The sequence below is a fragment of the Brienomyrus brachyistius genome, unplaced genomic scaffold (genome assembly GCF_023856365.1).
Source record: "Brienomyrus brachyistius isolate T26 unplaced genomic scaffold, BBRACH_0.4 scaffold27, whole genome shotgun sequence".
In the NCBI taxonomy this organism is placed as follows: Eukaryota; Metazoa; Chordata; class Actinopteri; order Osteoglossiformes; family Mormyridae; genus Brienomyrus; species Brienomyrus brachyistius.
In genome coordinates, this window is record NW_026042306.1 from 4,567,786 (window position 1) to 4,586,257 (window position 18,472).

General features: G+C 40.8%; 1 protein-coding gene and 1 long non-coding RNA gene across 3 annotated transcripts in view; one reads left to right on the plus strand and one right to left on the minus strand.

Moving 5' to 3' along the window:
* LOC125720922 (mitochondrial pyruvate carrier 1-like) overlaps positions 1-18,472 on the minus strand; it is a 304,295-nt gene that overhangs the window by 234,295 nt on the left and 51,528 nt on the right. The window lies entirely within an intron of this gene.
* LOC125720927 (uncharacterized) lies at positions 4,973-6,270 on the plus strand. Its single transcript, XR_007385610.1, has 3 exons — positions 4,973-5,215; positions 5,363-5,495; positions 5,710-6,270. It is a non-coding gene; the product is annotated as an uncharacterized LOC125720927 (long non-coding RNA).

Genomic DNA, 18,472 nt, shown 5'->3' on the forward strand with positions numbered 1-18,472 from the left:
TGTAAGTCACAATAATTTACAAACACTGTGTCCTATAATTAAGATACACAGATTTTCAGAGAATATTTGACCATATTGTATAAAGTAGGAAAAAGTAAGTGAACCCCAAGTAAATGACTTTTTTTAAAAGCTTAAAAATTTAGCACACCTGGAGTCCATTTAATGAAACGAGTTCAGGGGTGTGGCCTAGAATTACTTTGGTTGATAAAAACCACTGAAAAGGTTCAGTTTGGGCTTTTGACAAGAAGCATGTCCAGATGGGAATCATGCCTCGCACAAAAGAGCTGTCTGAAGACCTAAGATCAAGAATTGTTAAGTTACATAAGGCTGGAAAGGGTTACAAAGTTGTCTCAAAGATTTTACATATTCATTAGTCTACTGTTGGCAAGTTGTCTATAAATTATTATTATATTATTATTAATATAAACTATTAGGCAAGTTGTCTATAAATGGAGACAATTTGGTACCGTGGCTACTCTGCCTAGAAGTGGGCGCCCTGCCAAGATGACCCCAATAGCACAACGCAAAGTCATCTTTGAGGAAAAGAAGAATCCTAAAGTGACAGCGAAAGACTTGAAGAAGTCATTAGAACTGTCTAGCATCTGTGTTCATGAATCAGCTAGAAAGGAGTCCATGGCAGAGCACCAAGAAGGAAGCCACTGCTGTCAAACATTGCTGTACGCCTGAAGTTTGCGAAGGAGCACTTGGACACTCCACAGCGATACTGGGAAAATGTTTTGTGGAGTGATGAAACTAAAATTGAACTATTTGGGAGGAACAAGCAGAACTTCATTTGGCGTAAAAAGATAAATGCATCATCCCTACAGTAAAGTATGGTGGAGGGAACATCATGATTTGGGTCTGCTTTGCTGCATCAGGGTCTGGAAAGCTCGCCATCATTGAGGGGAAAATGAATTCCCAACTTTATCAGCAAATTCTTCAGGATAATGTGAGAATGTCTGTCCTTCAACTGAGGCTGGGTGATGTAACAGGACAATGACCCCAAACATCGCAGTGGAGTGGCCCAGTCAGAGCCCCAATCTCAATCCTATTGAGATGCTGTGGAATGACTTTAAGAGAGCAATACACAGAAGGCAACCAAAGAATATGGAAGAGTTAAGGCAGTTTTGCAGGGGAAGAATGGGCTAAAACTCTCTCCACACGATGTGCAGGTCTGATCTGCAATTACAGGAAGTGCCTGGTTGCGGTCATTGCTGCCAAAGGAGGGTCAACCAGTTATTGAACCTAAGGGTTCACTTACCTTCTCCAGTACCACTGTGAATGCTGAATATGTTTGAATAATAAAAACTTGAAAGAGTAGAACCTTTTTTGTGTTATTGGCTTAAGCTCATTGTGTATATCAGTACCTGTGACTTAGATGAAGATCAGATCACTTTTTATGAATAAATTCCAAGGGGTTCACATACTTTTTACTTTGACTGTATACTCATAGCATCAAGTTGCCCATGTGAGCTTTAATCACTTTTTAGTTGTGTTAGAATTATACAAATAGGCTACTCTACAAATCAGCCTAATTTTGTTTAATCTGATATAACAAGCAGCTAAACCTATATCATGTTAAAAGCCAGCATTTCTATACACCCACTCTACATCGCATTGACATTCATTTGTTTACAACGTATGAGTTTACATTGTTTGCGTTAGGAACACATCTGTGTGAGCAAGCTCAAGCTATATAGTGGCAACAGTATCTACTGGAGTCACAGAATACAATGGTCACAGAATTGCTGTTACACATATATTTAACTAAAAAAAGACAATGCTTGTGTCGAATGTACACTTTCTTTGGAGGAAATACTGAAGGAGCAGGAGATATTTGTATATTTCACATAATTTAATTTTATAAAAGCATTTTAGCACAATAAAATTAGGTGTACATTTAGAAAACAAGTCTGAGAACCACATATTTTAACTTTGATATAATCCATCATGTAGTTTTTGAGATATTCACAAAATACCAAAACACAAAGATGTGTTTTTGTATTTGTTTGACTTTTTTGTCAAATTTTTTGACTTTTTAGACAGAAGTTATGAATTTGAATTATCCAAGTTACTGCAATCAATGGTCAGCTTTCATTTCAGCTATCAGACATAATTCACATCTGAGGTTATATAGTAACCAAACCAAAGGCAAAAAATTGGCCCAATCAAACATGAAGCCCTGTCAATTCCCATAAGGTTAAGTGTCTACACTTCATCAATGTTTATTCCTACTTGTAAACTGCATTTATAATTAGTAGTAATACTGATTCCGGTTGCACCACCTGCACAATTTTAACCTTTGTCCTTGATATCAAGTTTTTATATATGATTTAAATAATAAATTATTTCATGATATTCATACTTTATGATATTCATCATGTTTTGATGGGTTTTCTTGGGTTGCACTACCTGGCATGGAAACTGTTCAAAATGTTTTAAACATAGAATTATGCCAAGCTAAATTATTCTTCTTTTTCCTCTTCTGATTTAGTTAGTTAAATACCGATTTTAATCGTTTTTTCACTCTGCTCATTGGAGTTGTCACTACCTGACAGTTTTTTGTGAGAAAAATGCGAAATGCCAATATTGTTCGAAGGTTTTGAAAATATATTTCCATTAACGAGGTTTCCTACAATAACTTTTATGGAAATGGAATTCCCACTCCAAGAGATTAACATGTCATCAGGAGTCACGCTGGGCCACACTCTGGGTGATTACAGTCAGAGGCACATTGGGCCTTATGCCATGTGAGTAACATCTGATTTCACACAGAGACATGAACTGAAGCAGGTTTATGATTTCTAACATGAAAAACATTAGGTTGATTTCTAGTCAGTTGCAGCTGGAAGGCTGATATATGTCTTAATCATTAACTCAGAGATTATTAATATAGTATCATTACCTCTGAGCTATAATTTCCGTCTGAGACAGTCGAGCTTGTTCACAGTCTTGTATAAAGTACCCGAAAGTCACACTTAAGTATAAGTACAGATACCCTCCCAAGTCACCAACTAGAATTCCACTCAAGTAAAAGTCTTAAAGTACCTAGTGTTCACTGTACTTAAGTATTACAAATAATCTGTAACTAACTGTACTTGAGTAATTAAAGTGCAAGTAAATATGAATAACAACGGAACGCTGTCTAAACTTTTAATATCAAAACGTTTACTCAGCTTTTTAAAGCATGGAAAAGAAAAATTTTGCATACATCACACACTTCAAAAAGAGGGCTTTAAAAACCTAAACAGGAGTATGCTATTGTTAAAAAAAGAAGTACAGGTTAATGTTAACGTATTTTAAAGCCATTTCTGAAAACACAAGTCACCGTTTTTCCTATTACCAGCATGGGGTTCATTATCTCAGTCACAAAACCCTGTTTTTCAGCTTACATAACTATTTCAGTGTTCATTGTTCAAATGTCCAAGTTAATATTAGTGATTCAAATGCCCTAACCAGCCTATCACCAAGAGAAGAAAACGTTCACTTAACATCAGACACAAAGCTCTCCCCAAGCTGTTATCCAGGCTAATCGTGATAACTGAAATTAATTCACTGGTGTTTACCATTAGTTTAGCTTTCTTCGATGTGCTTCTTTAGATTGAGATTTTAAAAGCCAAAATCCCAATGTCTTTCCAATGGGACACGTCCCAAATACACAGACGCCGAACTGCAAGATGCACACACGGTGGATGATTTACACACGCTAAATACACGTGAGGATCGGACCGTTTACAAAACACGGCCAAACACACACGCGACAATAGGGAAATGCAACCATTAACATTAACAACCACAACAATGCAAGGGGTTTAATGACTGTAAATAAAAAGCGTAATTACCCCAGCAAGCAAGTCTCCATGTCTCCCGTGATGCCTCGGTCCGCCCGTCGCCACACTATATTGTGTTTTTCTTTAAAGTTTTCACTATAAAAACCAGAAAATTAATTGACAACAAATCATTATTTGGTAGACTTCTGAACGAATTAATGGAATTTAAATGCTTTCTTATTGGGAAAATTGCCTTGGATCGCGTACAAATTGGTTCACGACCACTTTCCTGGAACGGATTGTGTTCGTGAACCGCAGGCACCACTGTAGTAAGAATCCACGCAATAAAAGTCACACTGAAATATCCAGGTGTGGATACAGATGTGTCTGCGTCCATGTGCCTGCTGAGTACTTTGTACTTTATGGTATGCCAAGTGTCAAGCGCTGATTTTTCGTGACTCTGCAACAGATGAAATGCATTTCCTGCTTCCACAAAAGCACTCCGTAATTCCGCAGAATCGATTTCTTCCACGAAATGACTCTGTATCATTCATGACATTCCTTTCCTCCACAAAATGACTTTCGTTCAGGAAATGCATTTTGTACACAAAATGAATTTATTCAGTTGACAAAATTCATTTCGCCCACTAACATTCTTCCATTCAATTCCAGTCCGTTTCCAAGGAGATGTTGGAACAGTTACGTCAGTTACGTTATCAGTAGCCTACGTATGTAAGTTCTAGAATCTAGAGTGCTGATGTCATTCGCATTCCTATATAAACGGCAAATTCATCTTCACATTTCATTTTGAACAAAATCAACATACGTGCATGTACATTCACTTTATCATGGCAAGGAATTTCTTTCAGAGAGCTGTAAACCAGCTTAAAAACAAAGAGTTTCGGAAGTATCTGAGGAGGTATGTGCATCCAGAGGCGCTTGCAGTTTATGTAAAAATCCAATATGTAAACTTTCCTTGTCAATTGCCGTCAGTGTATAAGAAGCTTAAACTCTTCACTTTGTTGTAGATGTAAGCATAAAGTCACTGCTTACATTTGGGTCCCTCATTGCAGAAGTGCTGCTGGTGATCACAGAATTGCACTTATAATTTTTTTTGTTTGTTTTCTTTGTCTTTCCGTGATCTGAATGTGCCTGTTGGGAAAATCCTTACAACAAAAGCACGGTAAGAAAGTAACAAACTGATTTTTTGTTAATATACATGTAATTTTATGACTACTGTTTAATAATCTCACACTAATGTATTGTAAGAATCCTCTGAAATTTATTTAATGGTACCTTCACCCTGCTGCATGTTAGATCAGCTCTGTGTTTTATTGTTTGATTTCAGCACTTCTGGGGACCAGTTATTAATTGGGGTCTTCCCCTAGTCGCAGTCAGCGATATGAGGAAGAGCCCCGACATCATCAGCGGTCGAATGACCTTCGGTAAGAGGCAGAGGGCTCACCTTCCATCTATATGCGCGTCCACTGGGTCACTCGGGACTCCAGAGGGACTTTTTAAAGGTTTTAAGCTGGTTGCTCTTCTTCTCTTCTTTCTGGCCTCTGACCCCTGCATGATCTTTGTCTCCCCAGCTCTTACCTGTTACTCAATGATATTTATGAGGTTCTCATACCGAGTCCAGCCCCGAAACTGGCTCCTTTTTTCTTGCCACATGGCCAATGTGACGGCACAAGTGATCCAGGGAGGCCGGCTCATCCGACACAAGTAGGTCCCCACCAGGCTCCCTCTAGAATATTTAAATCTTCACCTCATATCTGTTGATTAATGCCATATTACTGCTCGACATATCATTTGCAGCCGGCAGCCAGGCAATCACTCTGCCAGCTTTTCTCCTAGTCAGATCCTTCCTTAATAGTGTCACACAAGTACCTTTTATAGGTTTGTGTTCGTCATGAATGTTTTTTTTCTTCCATTTCAGAATGCAGAACAAAAATGCGAAATGAGCCTTTGCATGCAGTAGATCAGAGCACAGACGGGTTCGTGCAGATAAAGGCAAATTGAGGAAGATCTCTACCAGATCCATGCATCAGATCAGGAGAGCAGCTGCTAAAATGCCATTATGTAGCAGCAAACAGATATTTGAAGCTGCTGGTGCCTCTGGAGTCCCATGGACATCAAGGTGTAGAGTCCTCCACTGCAACTGTGCATAAACCTTCTATTCTGCCGCCACTAACCAGTGCTCACAAGCAGAAACTGTCCAAATACACAAGTTCAATGGATGCAAGACTTGTGAAGCTGCTATCAAATAAGGAGTCCTATGTCAAAATGTGACGTGACCTGTTTGATTTCAGTACATATGTTGCAAACACAACAAATGACAATTTTCAGTTCTTTGCAACTTATAAAGTGTTTTGCAGCTTACTGTGCATAATAATTTGGAACAGTTCATTGTAAGTGTTTTGTTTGACAAAAAAATACTGTAATCATTAGATTTGTTCAATAAAATTTGAATTGCACTCAATAGTTGACAACATGAGAATTATTCTGACTATATGTGTGTTCATTTCTTGCATTTTTCTTATTAGGAATCCACACGTAAGTAGGGGCAATTCACTGCCCATACAAAGTGCGAGGGGAAAATATATACCTAATGAAGACTGTAGTCCTGTATTAGACAAAATCATTTTATCATATGGTCAGTTATTTTTATACCTACATAAGAACATAAATTTACAAATGAGAGGAGGTCATTTGGCCTATCAAGCTCGTTTGGGGAGCACTCAACTAACAGCTCAGAGTTGTTAAAATCTTACAAAAGAACATAAGAAATTTACAAATGAGAGGAGACCAATCAGCCCATCAAGCTCTTTTGGGGACAACTTAACTAATAGCTCAAAATTATTAAAATCTTCTCTAGCTCTGATTTAAAGGAACCCAGGGATTTAGCTTGCGTTACACTAGTAATAAGACTATTCCGTACTCTACCTACACGCTGTGTAAAGAAATACTTCCTCAAATTCGTTTTGAAATGTTCTCCCACTAATTTCCACTTAAGGCCACCGGTTCTATTATTTAAACTAATATTGAAATATCGAACAGCATCCAGACCCATTAGAATTTTATATACCTGGATCATGTCCCCCCCCTTAGTCTCCTTTGCTCGAGGCTAAACAGATTCAGCTCAGGTAATCTCTCCTCATAAAACATTCCTCTAAGACCAGGAATAATTCTCGTAGCCCTACATTGCACCTTTTCCAAGGCAGCAATGTTCTTCTTAAGGAATGGTGACCAAACCTGCACACAATATTCTAGGTGGGGTCTTACCAAGGAATTAAATAATCGTAGCATCAGTTCCCTTGAACTCCACACACCTAGAGATGTAACCCAACATCCTATTGGCCTTTTTAATTGCTTCCCCACACTGGCAAGAGTGGGACATGGAAGCATCAACATACACACTGAGGTCTTTCTCATAATCAGCTACCTTTATTTCAGTGGAACCCATAAAATATCTGTACTTTATATTTCTGCTCCCTGCATGGATTACCTTACATCTATCTACATTAAATTTCATCTGCCAGGTATCAGCCCAGTCGCAAATTAAATCAAGATCCCGTTGGAGCCTCTGCTACAGTTGTTAAAATCCCTTCAGTTTGGAGTTTAAGCAAGAGCCGTTTGTGGTGGACAACATCAAAGGCCTTCTGCAAAACTAAGCAGATCACATCATAGGCCTTTTTGTGATCAATTTCTTTTGTAGCTTCCTCAAAGAACTCAAGTAGATTAGTTAAACAGAAGCTACCTCTCCTAAATCCATGTTGGCTATCCCTCAGAATGTTATTTCATGCATCCAGGTAATCTATCATTTTCACTGGGATTGTAGCTTCCATTACCATTCCAGTTATGCAAGTTAAACTGATTGGCTTATAGTTTGCTGGATTACTTCTATCCCCTTTTTTGAATATGGGTGTTATATTGGCATGCTTCCAATTAGAAAGTGCCACACCAGTAGATAAGGATTTCTCAAATAGTAATGTTAAAGGTTGGCTAATAATATCCCTCATCTCTTTTAAAACTATAGGTAAGATGCCATCAGGGCCCTGCAATTTATTTATTTTGAGCTTAGCAAGGCTTTGTACCACATCAGCCTCAGTTATACATATATTGGTCATAGACGACACTGTATTTGTATTAAATGGTGGCAGGTTACCTGTGTTCTCTATTGTGTAAAAGAATCATTAAACTCTTATTTTTACTATATCAATTTCATTTTCAGTTATAAGACCCTTACTATCCTACAGATTACTGATTTCAGCTTTTAGAGCTCTTTTGGAGTTAAAATATTGGAGGAAACTTTTAATGTCATCCTTAGCCTCCAATCCAACCTTCCTTTCTACATTCCTCTTACAGGGTTCCCACGTGTCCTGAAAACCTGAAAATATTTAGGGTTATTTTCCAGTCATTGAAATGACCTGTAAAGTGATACAAATGGCAAAATGTCCTGGAATTTCATTTCTGTTTTTGCTTTTAAATTTTTCTACATTTGTAAAATTGAGGAATCACAATTATTACAACATCATCATGAGCAGAGCTTTGGAATGTTTCTCACCCAGTTTGCTTCTGCTATGTTTTAGATGTAATTTGTGTCCTTGTGAAATTATTATACATTATTTGCCTTTTTAAAGATGTCCAGTGAAACCATTACAATTGTTGACCCATTGGAAAAGTAAGATGCATATGAATGTAAAGTTCGGAGAAATTGGAGGTAACTGTGCATATGATGTCATGTGGGAATATTTCTAATTAAACAAGTCACTCCGATGTAATTTAATTGAAAACATGTTAAGAGCTATTACATGCATTTCAGTAATGACCATTGGAGAGAAAACACGGGCTTTAATTCTTAGCATGATTTTTTATGTTCCCAGATTTGAATGATTATTTTATGACATTACATTCTTAGTGTAAAACACTGATAGCCCATTAAAAACTATAGGCAGCAATTTCTGGCAGCATAAAACTATGTGTAAAAACTGCTACCCTTTCTAAAGTACAGGAAAGTTATTTTGATAGCATAAATCCTTTTACAGATGTCCATTCAGGAGTATGGGTAGGAAATTCTGGCAAGGCAGCAAAAAATGGCAGAACATCGGCTTCTGCCTGTGAGCCGGAGTCAGAGCGGCTGTTTTTCTTTCTCTATTTTTTTTTCCAAGCCGCATGGATTGGAAAACCTTGCTCTCGCGAAGTTTTTGTACCATGTGACATGGTCAAGGGTGGTGACGTTTTGCAGCGCCGGCTGAAGTCGGACAAAAAATCCTAATCATGATGCATTGCGTTAGGACCAGAATTCATTGGTTTAAGCCAGCGCGGCAGCGTGAAGTGGAATGTACCCACAGACAAATGCAGCAATCACACGCACAGAGAAAGAAACAGGAGGGAAGGAGACGCGCGACAAAATGAGTGACCACAGGAAACAGAGTAATTTGGATGCATTTCAATTACATTGACAATACAAAGGCAGAGTGTAGAGCGTGCAAGGTTAAAATCTCATATCGAACAGGCTCTACAAATAACCTGCATCAGCACATGAGAACTGTACGTCCATCAGTGCAGTGGGAAGAAAAAGGACAAGCAAGTGAACAATCCCTCCACTCTGCGTGTGATAAGCACAGTAGTGTCGACGGTCGATTTTCAACCACTCAGAGAGCTTGTGGACCACCTGATTAGAGAAATGTGTACCATTATCAGTGGTAATGCATATTGGAACATCCCATCGCGGGAATATTTCTTTTAACAGATTTTTCGCAACTATCTGGGCCGTTGCTTGCTTGGCCGGGAAGGCTTCCACCCATCTGGAAAAGAGATCAACAACCACTAGACAATAACGATAACCTCTACAGGGTGTTAGTTCTATGAAATCCATCTGCAAATGTTGGAAAGGACCTTCAGCTGGAGGAGTTGTGGCAGTTGGTGGCTTCAATGCACGACCCATGTTGTGAGTCATACATGTGGAACACCTGGAAACGAAAGTTTGAGCATAAGCCGTGAATGAAGGGGCGGTCCAGTGTCTCTGGTCCAATCCATGGGCCACCTTTGCCAATCCTGGAAAGGCAGACTTTGGGAGCAGTCATGAAACCACCTCTTTCATCCACACACAATTGAAATGGGCGTTTGTAATTTGGGACCCCCAATGCCGGGGTCACACAAAGCGCCTGCTTTAGATCAGTGAAGTGCAGGTAGTGCACTTCAGATCTTACCAGCTGCAGCTTGCTTTTAGAGGCCTTATGTCCATTCTCTGCACAGAACAACAACAACGCTTGCGTATCTCTCTCACAACTCTCTCTCGTTTCTGCACACAGCAACAAATCATCCACATACTGCACCAGTGTACTTCCCCCTGGGGAGGTGAAGCGCTCTAAGTTTTTTCCTAGCTCCTGAGCATAAACACTCGGTGACTCAGTGTAGCCCTGTGGCATGACTGTCCAGGTGTACCTTTTCCCTTTGCGTGCAAACCAGTACTGAGAGTCTGGGTGAACTAGAACAGAGAAGAAAGCATTTGCCAGATCAATAACTGAAAACCATTTAGACTCTGGGGGTATGGATGATAGAATGGTGATTGGGTTAGGGACTATGGGCGCTCGCGGATACACTGAGTCATTTACTCCCCTTAGGTCCTGCACAAATCTCCAGGACCCATCTGCTTTCTTTACTGGCAGGATGAGGGAGTTCACCGGAGAATAGCTTATCTCAGCTATGGCTCCACGAGCCAGCAAATCGCCATGCATTTTTTCAATTCCCTCTTCTGCTTCTCTGGAGAGGGGGTACTGCACGCGCTATGGTCTGTACTGAGACTTAGGCATTACCCGTAGAGGTTCAGCCGTCACAATTTGCCCAAAATCGTTTTTCCCCTTTGCCCAAAAGTTTTCTGGGATCTCATCCAGCCATGCCGGTGAATCCTCAATCTCTACAGATTGCCCTTTTGTTCTATTATCGCAATGAATTTACCGTTTTACCTCAACAATTAAAACCTAGTCATACCTTAGTACAGTCCCGTCCTTAGTTACCCATCTACCTTTCTCCACATTCACCCAATCATCTCGCTCCTTACACTCTTTTACCCATAATCCTAGAAATTTCCAGTTTTTACCTTCTACCTTTCCACAGGAGACATGTGGAACGCCTTCATCAACGGGGCAGAACCAGCGAAGCTGTTGTTCTTGGAGTGTCACAGAAACAGCAGTGGCTTGATGTCCCACATAAATACAGTCAATTTGAATCATTTCTGTAGGAAATCCATTCCCCATGAAGTCTTGCATATCATCCAAATCGTGTTGTGTGGGGTTTTCCACATAAGTGGCTGTGCAGTGGAGTCGTGATGCTGGTAGACGTCGTCCAGGTTCATCACCTCCTGCCAGAAGCGATGTCTCCCCACCTCTTGTGGATCTGGGAGGGAGTTGACCACCTCTCTCAGCTCTGCCAAGTCCCAGTTGCGCTGGACGTACAGTACACCATCCTTGGTGTTCCATCAGGCGCAGGGCCCCTTGGGTCAGGCATCTCCACCAAGGGGTACAACTGCGATGGCTGTGAGCCTGAGTCTCTCCCCCTTTGCAGCAGTCTCTGGCTCTGTCTTAGCGGCGGGGCTCCTGCTTCCCCCACTGCGTCATCTTCCTCCTTCTTCTCTGAGGGAGGGGCAGTGGCCTCCACAGACGCCGGTGCTGCTGCAGCTGTTCCTAGCTGAGGATGATAAGCAGGGGGAGGAGGCACATTCGGCAGAGGAGGGTACAGAGGTATCTCTTCCTTTTTCTTCTTAGTATTCTGTAACACCATGCTGAGGGATTGGGCCTGAGCCTCATTCCTGGCCCTTTCAGCGTTTAACTCCACTGACTCCCTGGTCCCCCTGTCCCCCAGTTTGTCCCGCAGTCCCTTATTATTTGCCTTTTCCTTCTCTAACTCTTTCAATTTAGCCACATATATCCACTTTTCAAACTTATCATCCATCCATCCATCCATTTTCCAAACCGCTTATCCTACTGGGTCGCGGGGGGAGCTTATCCCGGAAGCAATGGGCATGAGGCAGGGAACAACCCAGAATGGGGGCCAGCCCGTCGCAGGGCACACTCACACACCATTCACTCACACATGCACTCCTACAGGCAATTTAGCAACTCCAGTTAGTTCACATATGTCCCAGGCTTCGCTGGCTTTGAACGCAGTAATTCGCTGTAACAGAAAACGCAGATCCGACTGTGCCATAAAGTCTTGTAAGACAGTCCTTTACAACATGAGACCAATCAAGCAGCAACATGTCGTCTTTCCGAGTGCCAATGGGTACGCATTCTTGGAACAGAATGACTTAAGACAGATCGTGCAGCACTGTCAGTACCCTTTGCGTGCTGGCTGCACAATCTGTCTTAAGTCATCTTGCTCTCGCGAGGTTTTTGTACCATGTGACATGGTGACATGTGGTGACGTTTTGCAGTGCCAGACAAAAAAATCTAACCATGATGCATTGCATCAGGACCAGAATGCATTGCTTTAAGACAGCGCTGTAAGTGGCTGCATGAAGTTGAACGCACCCTATTTTTTTCTTGTTGCCAATAGCAACCTATGACCACACCTAAGATTGGTGACAGAGAACATTTGGAATCAACACCGGGGGCATTTCAGATTTCAGCACAGACGGTTTGATTGTTACACTCTGGCAATAGCATCAAGATAAGTCTTATTAGCCCAATAAATCATGAAAACGAGGTTTAACATTTTCTACATGACGTGCAGGGAGATTATCAGTCAATGTTTATGATTTAGTGTTGTTTTGTGCTATAGTATAGGCTGAAACCTGTGGTTATCATCAAAAACAAAATGCGGTAATCGTAAGTATTAACAGGAATGTTAAATCTGCATTTGCATGATTTCAGAAACTACTGAGAGGTATGAAAAGAAAGGATGCCATCACTAGTTTCTTACACACAAAGAGGAGGGATCAGGGAGGAAAAGCAGACGTAGTTGCGGATGGCGAAAGAGGAGAAGGAGCAAGAAGAAGAAGAAGATCAAGCTGAGCCAGGGCAAGAAGGTGAAACAGGTAAGCAGCAGAGGAAGTATGAATAGACATACACTCCAAAGCTGAGGTGCTAGGGAGGAGAGACTGTGAGTTCCCTGGATTTGATGTATTTTAACCATATATGGTACATGCAGTATTAGAGAATGTAACACCTGCAAATGTATAAAGAAACGGCTTTGATTTTGCCATCCCAACTGATTTCCATGCCACCCTCATGCCACCCTAAGAAAATTTCTCTAGATCCGCCCTTGTCGGTGAACAAGGGAATGTTACCTGGCTAACTAGCCCCAGGTAGCTTACATGCCCTCCCTTAGGCTGCTTTCCTCACACTGTTCAGTGAGTAAAAGTACTTTCAGCATGAGGAAGAGCAGACTCATAACTTTAACCCTGCAGCTAAGATAATTGCATATTACAGCTTAAATGTAGCTTGAATGTTTCCTGGTCAACATTAGACAGAGGAATACAAGCCAGCTAACCCCTAGTCAGTGCCCCCCCCCAGCGGAGACACCGGGTTGGTCTCATAAGCTCTTGATTTGAGCTTCTCCGAAGGGATGTTGAGGCACACTGTTGAGGCTCTTCAGGTGGTGGGCCGCCCTGAAGATGGGCCCCAGTCAGCAGGAGACAGCAGGTCCATCCAGAGCAGACTACAGCAGCAGGGATCAGGAAGAGGAATCCTTGAGATCCTGGGGACCCCCACACATTATCAAGCAGCACGAAATGGCACTGAATAATAAAGGTATATGTCTGACACACTTGTCCTTTTTTAATTCCAAATACTATATTGGGAAATAAAAAATAACCTCCTCCTTTTGCATACAGAATGAAATATTGTTATTTACGTCTAAAATGGAGTAATGGAAGCCCCTAATGTTGAGGTTTTAAGTAACAACTTCCATTAATATTACCTTCAGCAGACCAATTAGAACCAACTTCTATACTGGATTTATCCGTGTGTATGGAGCCACCATTTTCAGAGTTACTGTGTGTTATGTCTGCTGTACAGCCCTGATGTGGTAGCTGCTGAAATCATTCACTGGAGCTAAGCAGAAACAGCAGTGTACTCCAACACCTTAACCTCCAGAAAGAGCCATGCAGTTCAAAGCCCCGCAGAGAAAGTGTTGCATCAAAGGAAGTTCAAAATGCCTGATCGTCATGAGAATTTCTCCACAGGGATCAATAAAGTGTTATTATTATATTTCAGGCTTACCTGGATTAAAGGGCATGTTGTTAGTGTATAGTGCTTAGAATGTTTAATTACTCTTACTTTCTTAACTTGTATAATAGATGAGCCATCATATCCTTAATGTGTATTGATATATGCAAAGGGAGGAGAAGGGAACAGACCCAAGATGCAGAGTAAGAGCTAATGTTGAGTAAAATAGCATTAGAGAAATAAAATTTACAATAAATTCATGGTTTATGTCCATGGTTAATGTCACATTAACTTTATCCAGTCTCCTAGCTGAATATGTTAAGCAGGGTTTCAAGTGGGTTGGAAAGATCTGGAACAGGGTTCTGACGCCTTCATTTAATAAATAAATATATCTTGATGCCAATTTCATACATAAAGTTTGTTTTCATTTGTTGCATCCTGGCCTTCCTTCCAGTTGATGCCATAAAGATCAGTATTTCCCACACAAAGACTTTGCTTGTAGGGCTCCAGACTGGGACAATTTATTCACATTTTGAGATCATTTTTGGAGACAGTGTCACTAAATTTTATAAGAAGGTACAGCAGTGCAAAGTAACATTTGTTTGTTTTTGTCTGGAATACTGTTGCTTTTTTAAATACATTCAAAATATCTTATACCTGAGTGTGATATCTGAACGGTATCAAAAATTAGATATCGCCTAATACTATTAAATCTTTTGGTTATATATGACCCAATCCACCGGATTAAATTATACCACAAGTAAGTGTTACGCGTAGTTACGAAATTCTCTGCTGCTAGAACTAAAAGTTAGTCTTCATGTACAAACGTCTAAGAACTGTGGTTTTCGTAGGTATTACATGCTTATACCCAGATACACTATATGGACAAATGCTTTGGGACACAGGAGCCAGGCCATGTCCAACATTAATGCCTGACCTCACAAATGCTCTTCTGGATGAATGGAAAAAAAATCCCACAGACACCCTCCAAAATCTTGTCAGCCTTTCAGGAACATTGGCAGCTGTTACAGCTGCAAGGGGGGGACCAACTCCACATTGATGCCTAAGGATTTCATATAATTTCCTGTAGGTATTGTGGCCAGATGTCCCAGTACTTTTGTCCATAGAGTGTAGCTGGAAGACTCAGGTTAGGCTCGGCTGATGTGCTGCAGTGTCGGCTTAGTTAGCAGTGGCTTACAGGAGTTGTGCCAAGTGCGGCTTATGCACGGCAATCAGGGTGTTGGCAAAAAGTAAGAGGACCGATTCATTTATGCTACTATTGGCCCAGTTACGCTCAGGCCTATGGTTGCATATCATAAGGCAATCGGTAAGGGTCCATGAACTACGTTTTCCCGTTTTACAACAACTCTGTACATAAATAAGGAGCCTACCGTCCATTTTGTGTCAATAACATATTTATGCACATTATGATTTTTTATGATGAGGTGTTAAATAAGCTGGCTCCAATTTAGAATGGCTTTCTGTTTTTCAAATATTATGTATAAAATAATAAATTATGTCAATTTTTATTAACATATTAAGATGTTTTGTTATCATATTTATTTTATTTACACTGTAAAAATGTCCATGCTCTTACAAGACAAAGTACTGTATTTTGATTATACTAAGTGTCCATATTATTGCAAATACAGGACTGTTATTTTTTCCCAACTTCGCATGCATTCTGGGTATTGCAAAAGCTGTTGGAGATCACGAGCCTGAAGACATTTTCCGGCTTTACTGTGACAGTCTCCAAACCTGCTGTCAGAAAGAGCATCACCTCTGGGGTAACATGTGTTTCTGTAGATTTATTCATATTATTAGTTGGTCATTAGATAATTATGGTGAACTCTGTTGTTCAATGTATAATATTTAACTGTTAACCCTGCTGAAAAAAACCAACAAAGACCAGCATAGCTGGTAACCAGTATGACCAGCATAATGCATATGATTTTACCAGTATATATTGTATTTTAGTGCCGGGTGACCAGCATCATTAATGAAATATTGCTGGTGGAACAGCTTCAGTTGCAAGTGTGGAAAGAATATTGGACATTGGTAGACCCGGGAGGGGAGGCATATTGGGTCTGTTATGTCTTAGGCAAGAAGAGATTGTCTTGAATACTGCGTGACCTCGCTCCATGATAGCTGCCTGCAGTTAGTTCCACAGACACTGAAGAGAGATCAGAACTTGACAGACAGTGGAGTACAGTGGGGGGGGGGAGCCTGTTCTGGTAAATTGATCAAAATGGGTGGATTTTACCTTGCTGCAAATGTCAACCAATAGAACTTGATTTCTTGTTGTTTCATGACCAATCAGGACTTAGATGTCCTTATAGGGAATTGGCTATTATAGTCTATCAACTGGTTGCTCTTTGTGCTCGGGGTACCTGGTGCTAGAGTGTGCTGGATTGTTTTTATAAAAGAGAACTCTCTCACCAACTGAGAGGTCTGGAGTTTAATTCTAAGTGGCTCAATTAGAGTTATCAGAGAGGTTGATTCATAATTTTCTTACCACACAAGCAGACCAGAATTAACTATCATAGACCAGCATATAAACAGTTGAATAGGACTGTTGCCTCAGGGTTGCCAACTCTCCCGCATATGGAATTAAACACAGTCAGGCCCTCACCCTCAAGCAAGAAGTCCTACAGCAAATCTATATTATTCTGTTATAAACCAAAAATTAGATACATTAAAAGCATTGGAGTACAGACTATTTAGGTACTGTAATAAATCTAATAAAGACATGTAAAGGTGTGTGCAGACTTGTCTCAAATTGAAAATCTGCGCAACATTTAAGGTGGACCGGAAAATCCGAATAAGACGCTGCGAATAATAAATAAGACTGGTGTGTGAGTGTGCCCTGCGATGGGCTGGCCGCCCATCCTGGGTTGTTCCCAGCCTCGTGCCCATTGCTTACGGGATAGGCTCCGGACTCCCCGCGACCCAGAAGGATAAGCGGATGGATGGATGGAATAATAAATAAGTTACGTGTGATCCCGCTGCAAATAATAATACGTAATACGTTATTTACATGAATGCGCACACATCCGGAGTGCAGAAAAGGTGGAAGCGTAAGAGCAAGATCCGATGAATGCGGTAGGCAGGGGTCTGAAGTCTCACGCATTAACAGTGAGACACGCGTTTCTCCCATAATGTAATCTATCTTAAAGGTTTTGATGAAACTTGAGAGCCTTGAATAAAATAAGGCAACAATTTGCACCCACATAACTGTTTATTGGAGTAAACTGTTTTTTTGTGAAATACACCCAATTTAAAGAAAATAGATATTTTAAATATTTAACTGTAAAATGTGGAATTCTACACTGTACTGTTTTTTCGCCATACTACCTTTACCAGCATGCTGTGCAGTTTGTACATTCCCACCGTTAAGGCAGTTTTTTTTCATCTTGGATGGACCAATTACAGTGGAGAAATCCACTTAGCCCGCGAAATCGCGGCGGCGATGCGTCAGTTGCTGGAGTTGTTCTTTTTGGCGGAGATAACGGGTGTGTCGGCAAAGACTTATTTTGTTTGTTTGTTAATATAATCGTGGTTTGCGGTTGGAGTTGTGTACAGCTGGCAAAGTTAAAAATTACCAGGAGGATAATGCTAGCTGACCGGGAGGAGCCAACCGCGGTTAAACTAATTCATCTTGCCGCCCCTCCGAAATTCGGTGAAGAAATTCATTCGAAATCGTAGTCCGGTGTTGGACCCACCAGAGACACTGGATCTAAGACCGGGAGACGGATCCCTCATCGTGCTGCTGTGTGCCATGTGGTCGGCTGTAACCAACCTCGCCATAGGATGTTCCCTATCTACTCATTGGAGGTAGTGGCAGGACACCCGCTCCACCTGTTACAGGCTCCGTGACTGAGAGAAACCATTTGTGAGTAACCTACACCTATACTGATACACGCATACGTGTCGCATCGACAGGTCTGGGTTTGAATGTGGAAGCGCTGTAATATCTGCTGGATTTAATTCCTCCAGAGTTGAACATCATTGTGCACCAACAACGGGCCCCGACGACAAGCTCTTGATTTTAATATATATATATATATTTTTCTTTTTGGTTGGCAGCGTGACTGATTCATTTGCTTATGTTAAAGTATGAACGGTTAGGGCCAGGATACAATTGACACAACGTATACGCTACTGCGTGCTTAGTGTACGTTTATCTGGAGGATTAAGGGTCATGTCCACCAGGGGGCAGTGCGAGACAACCATCTTGCTCAGCTCCTTCATTTCCGGTGTCACTTTTTTATTTTAATTTTCAGTAAATTACATAACAAACAAGAGTACACACTACAGACCAAGGAGATTAAGTGAAGGTAGAGAGAACAAGAAACAAAATAAAACAAAAAGTTGTCATTACAATACGGCCGGTACATCAGCAGAATAGCAGGGTTACGTAAACAGATTCAACAGACTGAACATAGAGTATGTCCGGATAGCTTTTCTGTTTTTACACTTTGATATAGTTTGAAGATAAATATTTACCTCTACTTTAAATTACTCAAATAC